The 9,688-nt window shown below is 50.5% G+C and overlaps 1 pseudogene; it reads right to left on the reverse strand.

Annotated features, from left to right (window-relative positions):
- Window positions 1-3,875: 3,875 nt before the first annotated feature.
- On the reverse strand, window positions 3,876-9,682 carry LOC135980194 (voltage-dependent L-type calcium channel subunit alpha-1S-like; annotated as a pseudogene).
- Between the last annotated feature and the right edge of the window lie 6 nt (window positions 9,683-9,688).

The raw sequence follows: 9,688 nt of genomic DNA on the forward strand, positions 1-9,688 counted from the left end.
ATGGCACTGTTGTAGCCGGCATCACTAGTTATTTACATGCCAGATGCGCTAAAGATTCATATGTCCCTTCATGCTTCATCCACCATTCCAGAGGACATGCGTCCATGCTGATGACGGGTTCTGACTGATAACAATCCAAAGCAGAGCGGACCGACGCATGTTCATTTTCATAATCTGAGTCAGATGCCACTAGCAGAAGGTTGATTTTCTTTTTTGGTGGTTCGGGTTCTGTAGTTTTTGCATCAGAACAGTGCACTTTTAAGACTTCCGAAAGCATGTTCCACACCTTGTCCCTCTCAGATTTTGGAAGGCACTTCAGATTCTTAAACCTTGGGTTGAGTGCTGTAGTTATCTTTAGAAATCTCACATGGTACCTTCTTTGCATTTTGTCAAATCTGCAGCAAAAGTGTTCTTAAAATGAACAACATGTGCTGGGTCATCATCTGAGACTGCTATAACATGATATATGGCAGAATGCGGGTAAAACAGAGCCAGAGACATACAGTTCTCCCCCAAGGAGTTCAGTCACAAATTTTATTAATGCATTATTTTTTTAACAAGCGTCATCAGCATGGAAGCCTGTCCTCTGGAATGGTGGCCGAAGCTTGAAGGGGCATACGAATATTTAGCATAGCTGGCATGTAAATACTTTGTAATGCCAGCTACAAAAGTGCCATGTGAACGCCTGTTCTCACTATCTGGTGACATTGTAAATAAGAAGCAGGCAGCAGTATCTCCAGTCAATGTAAACAAACTTTAGAGACTGGGAATGGTTGGGTCATTACACTAATTGCATTTTTTTCCCCATGTTAAGTTCTCCTCACACCTTCTATGGGTCATCTCGATTATCACTTCAAAGGGTTTTTTTCTTCTGCTGCTGATAGCTCATCTCAATCGATTGGCCTCTTACAGTTGGTATGCGTTCTTCCACCTTTTCACGTTCTCTGTATCTATAAATATCTTCTGTCTGTGTGTTCCATTCTATGCATCCGAAGAAGCTTATGCTGAAATAAATTTGTTAGTCTCTAAGGTGCCACAAATACTCCTATTCTTTTTGCAGATACAGACTAACACGGCTGCTACTTTGAAACCTTTTTTGTCTGAGTGATTGGCTGAACAAGAAGTAGGATCGAGTGGACTTGTAGCCTCTAAAGCAGGGGTTCGGGACCTTGTGACGGGTTGGATCACAGAAACCCCCTTGGGAGCTGCCACCCGGTGTGCAAAGACTACCCCTGCTTCTGTTTTCCCTGCCAGCTCAGGACTCCAGCACCCTGTCTTGCTGAGCCAGACACTTCTGTCTGGCTCTAACACAGACCCAAGGTCTGAATCACTTGTCCCAAAGATGCAAGTTTACCTGAAAACAGCTCACAGTAGTGTGCTTGTCTTTAGCACTCAGATGCCCAACTCCCAATGGGGTCTAAACCCAGATAAATCCTTTTTACCCTGCATAAAGCTTATGTAGGGCAAACTCATAAATTGTTCGCCCTCTATAACACTGATAGAGAGATATGCACAGCTGTTTGCTCCCCCAGGTATTAATACATACTCTGAGTAAATTACTAAATAAGAAGTGATTTTATTAAATACAGACAGTAGGATTTAAGTGGTTCAAAGTAGTAACAGACAGAACAAAGTAAGTCACCAAGCAAAATAAAATCAAATGCGCAAATCTATGCCTAATCAAACTGAATACAGATAATTTCCTCACCAGTTCCAGAGTGCTCCCTTTTACAGGCTAATCTTCTTTTAGCCTGGGTCCAGCAATCACTCACACCCCCTATAGTTACTGTCCTTTGTTTCAGTCTCCTTCAAGTATCCTGGGGGGGGGGGTGGAGAGGCTCCTTCTTTAGCCAGCTGAAGACAAAATGGAGGGGTCTCCCACGGATTTAAATAAACTCTCTCTTGTGGGTGGAGACCCCCCCTCCTCCCTCCTATGCAAAGTTCAGCTCCAAGATGGAGTTCTGGGGTCACCTGGGCAAGTCACATGTCCCTGCATGACTCAGTCTTTACAGGCTGAAGCCATTGTCCACATGGTATCTTGCATGTTTTCAGAAAAACTTCTTATGTGGATTGGAACATTCCAAGATGCATTGTTCCCCAAGTGTTTCCTGATCAGGTACTTAACCTGGCGAATTCCTTCCTAAAGAAGCTGACCAAATGCCTCACAGAGCTTACTTAGAAATCAAGCAAGCATACAGCCCAAATTCTTAACCTCAAGTGGAAAATGATATATATGTACAAATAGGATAAATTATTAGTAGACCATAACCTTTACGGAGATATGTTACGTGGCACAGGCGGCACAAAACATATTTCAGTTATATCATACATACATTTATAAACACTCCCCCCATAAAGCCTTATGGGGTACGCTGTCACAGACCTCTCAGGGGGTCACAAGGTTATTACATGGGGGGTTGAGAGCTGTCAACCTCTCCCAAACCCCGCTTTGCCTCCAGCATTTAGAATGGTGTTATATAAAAAAGTGTTCTTAATTTATAATGGGGGTCGCACTCAGAAGCTTCCTATGTGAAAGGGGTCACCAGTAAAAAAGGTTTGAGAGCCACTGCTCTAAAGCAAGGGTGGCCAACCTGAGCCTGAGAAGGAGCCAGAATTTACCAATGTACATTGCCAAAGAGCCACAGTAATATGTCAGCAGACCCCCATCAGCTCCCCGCCATCCCCTGCCCACCAGCAGCCCTGCCGATCAGCACCTCCCCCTCCCTCCCCGCACCTCCCAATCAGCTGTTTTGTGGTGTGCAGGAGGCTCTGGGTGGGGGGAGGAACGAGGACACGTAAGGCTCAGGGGAGGGCGCGGGAAGGAGTGGAGTAGGGGCAGGGCCTGTGGCAGAGCCAGGGGTTGAGCAGTGAGCACCCCCCGGCACATTGGAAAGTTGGCGCCTGTAGCTCCAGCCCCAGAGTCGGTGCCTATACAAGGAGCCGCATGTTAACTTCTGAAGAGCCGCATGTGGCTCCGGAGGCACAGGCTGGCCACCCCTGCTCTAAAGTTCTGCATTGTTTTGTTTTTGAATGCAATTATGGAACCAAAAAAATCTACATTTGTAAGTCGCATTTTCACAATAAAGAGATTGCACTCCAGTACTTGTATGAGGTGAACTGAAAAATACTATTTCTTTTATTTATCATTTTTACAGTGCAAATATCTGTAATCAAAAATAATATAAAGTGAGCACTGTACACTTTGTATTCTGTGTTGTCATTGAAATCAATATATTTGAAAATGTAGAAAAACATCCACAAATATTTAACAAATTTCAAGTGGCATTCTATCGATTAACAGTGCGATTAAAACTGCGACTAATCGTGATTTTTTATTTAATCGCATGAGTTAACTGCGATTAATTGACAGCCCTAATTTCTATTATATTATGACATGTCACAGTAATAGGGCATATTATGGGTGTACATTAATGGCAGTTGCTAGTTCGTATTGATGGAAACCTATTGCACTGTTACTCCTGCCATGGTATGAAATAATGTAAACATGAAAAAAGAAAGGACATCAAATTCTAAACAACATTTTGAACATTTCCAAACCTCTTTTTTTTTGGCAGGAATTTTTGTCAGAATCAACACAATTTCATGACAAATTTCAGTTTTGGAGAAACTAATGAAAAACGTTTGAGGCAAATGTTCTGACTAGCTGTACGGAGGGGGCCGCCCTAGTGGTGACAGTAAGTGGCACAGGCTGGCCAGAGAACCCCCAGTGTCTGTCTGTGTGCAGCAGCAGCCTCAATCAAAGATTCCCCATCCACTGCTGACGCCTGCCTCTGCTCTGCCCCGATCAGCGGCTCCCCTCACCGCTGGCATCACCCCATTATGCACTGGCTCCAGAAAGATGGGGTGTGACTCACCTTCAGGACTATTTCAACTGTGAACACGGAGGTGAAGCCGATATCCCAGAACCTGAAGATAAAAATAAGGGAGAGGTTTTGGTAACTCAGGAGACCAGATGTTATTTGAACGTCCTACAACCAGGAGCTTTGGCAGACAGACGGCACACTGCCCCGCTGAATGGAAACTGCACACCTGGTGCTAATAATAAATACAACAATAATAATACATGCTTTGCACTGTGACTGCTTCTTTCGCGCCAGCATCTTTAAGACACTAATGAATTAAGCCTCCCAGCCCCCAAAGCAGTCAGAAAAGGATTATCCTTAGCAGAACACAGCAGTCCAAGGGTTAGAGCCCAGGAGACAGGATTCCTAGCTACTGTTCCCATCTTTGGGAGGGGAGAGTGTTCATAGAATCATAGAAGATTAGGGTTGGAAGGGACCTCAGGAGGTCATCAAATCCAACCCCCTGCTCAGAGCAGGAACAACCCCAACTAAATCATCCCAGAGAGGGCTTTGTCAAGCCGGAACTTAAAAACCACTAAGGATGGAGATTCCACCACCTCCCTAGGTAACCCATTCCAGTGCTTCACCACCCTCCTAGTGAAATCGTTTTTCCTAATATCCAACCTAGACCTCCCTCACTGCAACTTGAGACCATTACTCCTTGTTCTGTCATCTGCCATCACTGAGAACAGCCGAGCTTCATCCTCTTTGGAACCCCTGTTTAGGTAGTTGAAGGCTGCTATCAAATCCCCTCTCACTCTTCTCTTCTGCAGACTAAATAATCCCAGTTCCCTCAGCCTCTCCTTGTAAGTCATGTGCCCCAACCCCTGATCATTTTCATTGCCCTCCGCTGGACTCTCTCCAATTTGTCCACATCCCTTTTGTAGTGGGAGGCCCAAAACTGGACACAGTACTCCAGATGTGGCCTCGCCAGTCAGTGTTCTAGTGGTTAATGCTGGCGATTTAGGGTCAGGACTCCTGGGTTCAATTCCTGGTTCTGGGAAACGACCATGGCCTAAGGTGTCAGGATCCCTGGGTTCTTTTCCCAGCTCTGTAAGCATCTAGCTGGGTGACCTTGAGCAAGTAATTTCCCCTCTCTGGGCCTCAGTTTCCCTGTGTGTAAAACGAGGTTAGTGACAGTGCTTTGGGGTCCTCAGATGAAAGGCTCTGTGCATTCACAGTATTACAATCCAAGACAATTTAAAGGTGGGGAATCTGAGGCACAGAGTGATGTTAAGTGACTTGCCAGTGATCACACAGGCAGTTAGTGGCAGTGCTAGGGGCAGAAGCCAGGAGTCCTGATTCCAGTTTTTTAGAGCAGTCCCATTTTACCTCAGCTGTGTGCCCCACGCTGCTGAGCTTTCCATGGAAACCTAAGCCAGCAGTCCAGTGATTGAGGGGCCCACCAATGGCTCAGGCCCCTGCAATGGCAGGGATTTGTTTTATTGAGACTTACCCAGCGGGTCCTTGCAAGTGATCTGTGCCCCAGAGGAAGGCAAAACCAGCCAGCCCCAAGATGCCAGCCGGTGTGACCTGGGGGAAAACTCCTTCCTCACCCCAAATATGGTGATCGGTTGGACCCTGAGCACGTGAGCAAGAACCAGCCAGCCGAGCGCCTGACAGCACGAATGCTTGGTGCCACCTCTGCACCCTGCCCAATGGCCCACCTCCAGCCGTGGAGTTCTGATGAATAACTCCATCCACACTTGTGGGGTCTCCGAGTGCTTCACAGAGCAATGGACTTCTCTGTGGGTATCCCTACCGCTCCCTGCACCACAGGGGCCGAGCAGATCCCAGCGGGGAACGAATGGAACCTCACAGGGCAGCTTTATTATCCCTCTGCTACAGACTGGGATGGTGAGGCACAGAGAGGAAGTGACTGGCCCAGGGCCACAAAGTAAAGTTAGTGCCAGCCAGGAATGAGAACCCAGAATCCCCTGCTGCAGCTCTGGAACAGGTTTTCCTTCCAGAGCCAGGAAAAAAACCAAGGACTCCTGATTCCTCATCCCCTGCACTAAACTCTCCTTGCGCACAAGGCGATAGCCTGGCAAGCAGTCCCCTGAAGCTGCACATTTCTGGTGGCTCAAATGGCTTTCCCCAACAGCCCATCCTGGGAACCTTGTTCCTGAAGGACACAGGCCGGATGGGATCCTCGGCCGCCAGGGAGACGCTGCTGAGCAGGATGAAGAGCAGGATGAAGTTGGTGAACCAGGTGGCGTTGACGATTCGGTGGCACAGCACTCGGATCCTGGGGAAGGGAGAGAGGGGAGGCAGGCAGTCAAAGCATTGTCAGCTCCAAGGGGCTGAGTGACAGCCCAGGTTAGAGCTTGGGGAGTGGTGCAGCTGGGGAGATCCCTGCGTGAGTCTCGGGGGTGGTACCCCTCATTCTGTGTGCCCGGCATGCTTCTACCCTGGGACAGCGTGTGGGCACAGCTGGCTCCAGAGGCTGGAACAGCCCATTACAGTTAAAGGTGTTACTTTGTAGCTCAGTCGGGAGGTTCCAGGTTCTATCCTCGCTGATCACTGCTGGGTGTCTGACAGATGGGAGGAGAAGCAGCACCTACTTGTTGGTTGGGCTGAAGATGAAGAAGGCACTGGCTTCGGGCATGGGTACTGCTTTCTCCTTGAGCTGCAGCTCTGCCAGGGGGCGTGGCTGAGGGCTCAGGGGGATTTTTCGGGCTCATCTTCCTCATCGTCACCTGTGGAGCAGCCAGAGGGAGGGAAACATAGTCAGTCACTTTGAGTTCGCATGTTGGGGTCATTCACTTAGCAGCAGCCAAAAAAAAAAAAACCTTAGCTAAAACTTAGAGGTAGAGAAGGATCACTTGACCCCTTTCCATCCTGGGCAGCCAATGAGGGATTGTTTCCTTAACCATCCGGAGTTGGGGATGATGAGACCCCGTGGTCCAGCTGCAGGATGAGTCAGCAAAACAGCTCTGACCCTCCATGCAGGGATCAGGAACCTGACATCTGGCCATGTTTCCTTTTATGCTGGGCAGAGAGATTGTGGCCACCACAGTTAGACGAAGGGCTGTGGCTCCTCTCGCACCCCACAGCCCCTGGGGGTACTCACACTCCCACTGTGGAGCAAGATGCTGCTTGCCATTAGAGACCCATAGGACAAAACCCTGGGGTATCCCCCGACGTCCTGACTTCAAATCCACCAGGCCAAACCCAGCTCCCATTGTTCTCAGTGTGTGTGTGGGGGGGTCCCCCATCTTATGTCGCCTAGTGCACCCCCTAGTGGCCAGCAGGACTCACCCGTCAGTGAGGCAAGTAACACCCCACAAGCAATGGAAGAGGCATGTGCAGAGTCTGGTATCCTCCCCAGAGAGAGGTAGAACTCCCTGATCATGCCCATACCCTCATACACAGACCAAGTGCTGCAGAGAACTGCACAGAGTTTATTCCAGCTCGGCGTCTGCTGGAAACAAACCATGTGGCTTTCTGCATCATAATAAGCCACTAGCTGAGCTGCACTCTTGGGACCAGAGCCCTCCAATGGGATTTCTCTCTGCAAGCCACCCCAACCCTTTCCATCGCTCCCTCAGTCTCTCCGGCTGGAGGCAAGGATCAAGCCAGAGCCTTACCTGGGAAGTCAGCAGAAGGGTAGGGGTCTTTGATCTCATTCACGTTTGATTCAAACTCGTCCACTTTTAACTGAGAAGGAGAGAGAGAGGCGACTAACTGAGCATCCCGGAAACACCACCCGTGGCACTGCCAGGGCTCTGCGAGCCAGCCTTCCGCAGGCCAGCGGGACAATGCTGCAGGCGAGAGGCAGGGAGAGCTCCCCCGATCTCCCACTGGGGCAGGAGCCATCTGTTTGTTCTGTGTTTGTACAGTGCCTGGCACAATGGGGCTCTGACCCACGACGGAGGCTCCTAGGCAGAAGCGGATTAAGGTTCCCTGGGGCCTTGGGCCAGAGCAAGTGGGGGGCCCCTCCCCACCCCTTCCACCTGTGGCCCCACCCACAGCCCCACCCCTTTCTGCCCCTTCCCCTGGGGCCCGCCCCTGTTCCACCCAGGGTCCTCCTCATTCTGCCCCCCCACTGCAGCCCCACAACCCCTTTTGCTCCTTTCTGCCCCCCCCCACTGCACCCCAAGACCAAGAAGCTCTGTCCCGTGCCACGGCCCTGGGGCCACAGCAGGGTGTGAGAGCTCCTTCAGTCCCAGGGTCTGGATGCTGAGGCTTCCCCTGCCACCCCCGTGCTTCTCTGTGGGACCAGGGTCTGGCTGCTGTGGAGGGGGCTTCCCCTGCCCAACACTTCTGCCATGGAACAGGGTCAGTGCGTGGGGGCTTTCCAGCCTCACCCGCCCGGCGGCCGCAGCTCCAGGCTTTCGCTGCTGCCAGCAGATTTTTTTCCGGGGGCCCCCCCAGTTGGCTGGGGCCCCAGGCCCAGTGGCTAATCTGCCACTGCTCCTAGGCGCTACCATAATAGAAATAATTAATAATAAATAACAAGGGGCAGGGGAGCCAGGATCACTGGCCAGTTGGACAAGGGCCTCTGATGGGCCCTATATGTGTGTGTGTCTGTGAACACGTGTGTGTAGAAAGATCTTGAGTGGAAACTCCACCGAGACAGTCCTTTGATACGGGACCTTTGATCCTGGGCCTGTACCCACTGAGTCCCACTCCCCGTCCCCCCTCCACGCTTTTTGGGAGGGGACAGGGAAAGCAGGCTCGCTTGTCAGAGGAATGATCCGGGCCTACAGGGCATACAGAATGGACGTCTTGCTACAAGTCTCCGGAGATGCGTCTGCTGAAGCTCAGGATTTTGTCCCCAGTCATTCCGTGGGCCCTGGGGAAATCTCCCTCCCTCCTGGCATGGCCATCCACCTTTCATGCACGACAGGACAAATAATGGGAAGACATTACTGCTGGGTACCGTACTCCTCAACTGCCAGGGAAAGTTCACCTAGACATTTGTTCAGACGAGCTCAGAGGGGTCGCGGCACTGACCTTGGCTGTGGTGGGGATTCCTTCAGCCTTGGCTTTCTGCTCCAGCTTCTTGGCCAGCAGGAGCTTTTCCTCCTCAGATTTCTCTGGGTAACTTCTGGACGGGGGAACCACAAAAGAGAGGTGAGGAGTGAGGCCATGGCAGAGATGCAATGAATGCTGCTGAGATGATGCCCAAGACCAGCAGCTCACATTGATTTGCAAGCCCTGGGCCCTTGGGGGTTCCCGCTTTTAAGCAGCAGAGAGCAGCACCGACCTGGACATTTTCCTCCGCTTCTTCTCCTCGGCTTTGGCTTTCTGGGCCGACGTCAGGCTCTCGGCCTCGGCCAGATTGTCCACAGCGATGGCCAGGAAGACATTGAGCAGGATATCTGAGAGGGGGTGGGGCTAAGGAGCTTAGGGAGCATGCTCATATGTAAGGAATGAGTCCCTTCCATGGCCCAGGCTTAGCAAGAGCCTGTGTGGTGACACTAAGCAATGTACGCAGGCAGGTGGGGAGAACCCCAGGTTCAGCAACGAGCCCTCTGTGTACCCATGACAGCTGCCTCTTGGCTGTCACCAGTGAATCTCTGTTGGTGTCCCAACGGATTTTTTCATCCCTTTTAACCCCCACTCCTGTTGCATCATTTCCCTCACTCCTGGTACTATGATGTCTGAACATACCATACCCAGCCCCATAGCTCTTCCCCGATGTGTACTTGAACCTAGATGTGACTGTGCTAGATAAGACAAGAAAACGCCCAGCTGTTACTCCCCAACTGGCTAGAAAGAGGATACAGTTCCCGCAGACAAAGAGGATGATGAAGTAAATGCATACCAGCACGCCGGGGAAGGAGGGCCCTTTATAAGCCATGATCCCATTGTACATG

The sequence above is a fragment of the Chrysemys picta genome, unplaced genomic scaffold (genome assembly GCF_011386835.1).
Source record: "Chrysemys picta bellii isolate R12L10 unplaced genomic scaffold, ASM1138683v2 scaf2164, whole genome shotgun sequence".
Lineage (NCBI taxonomy): Eukaryota > Metazoa > Chordata > Testudines > Emydidae > Chrysemys > Chrysemys picta.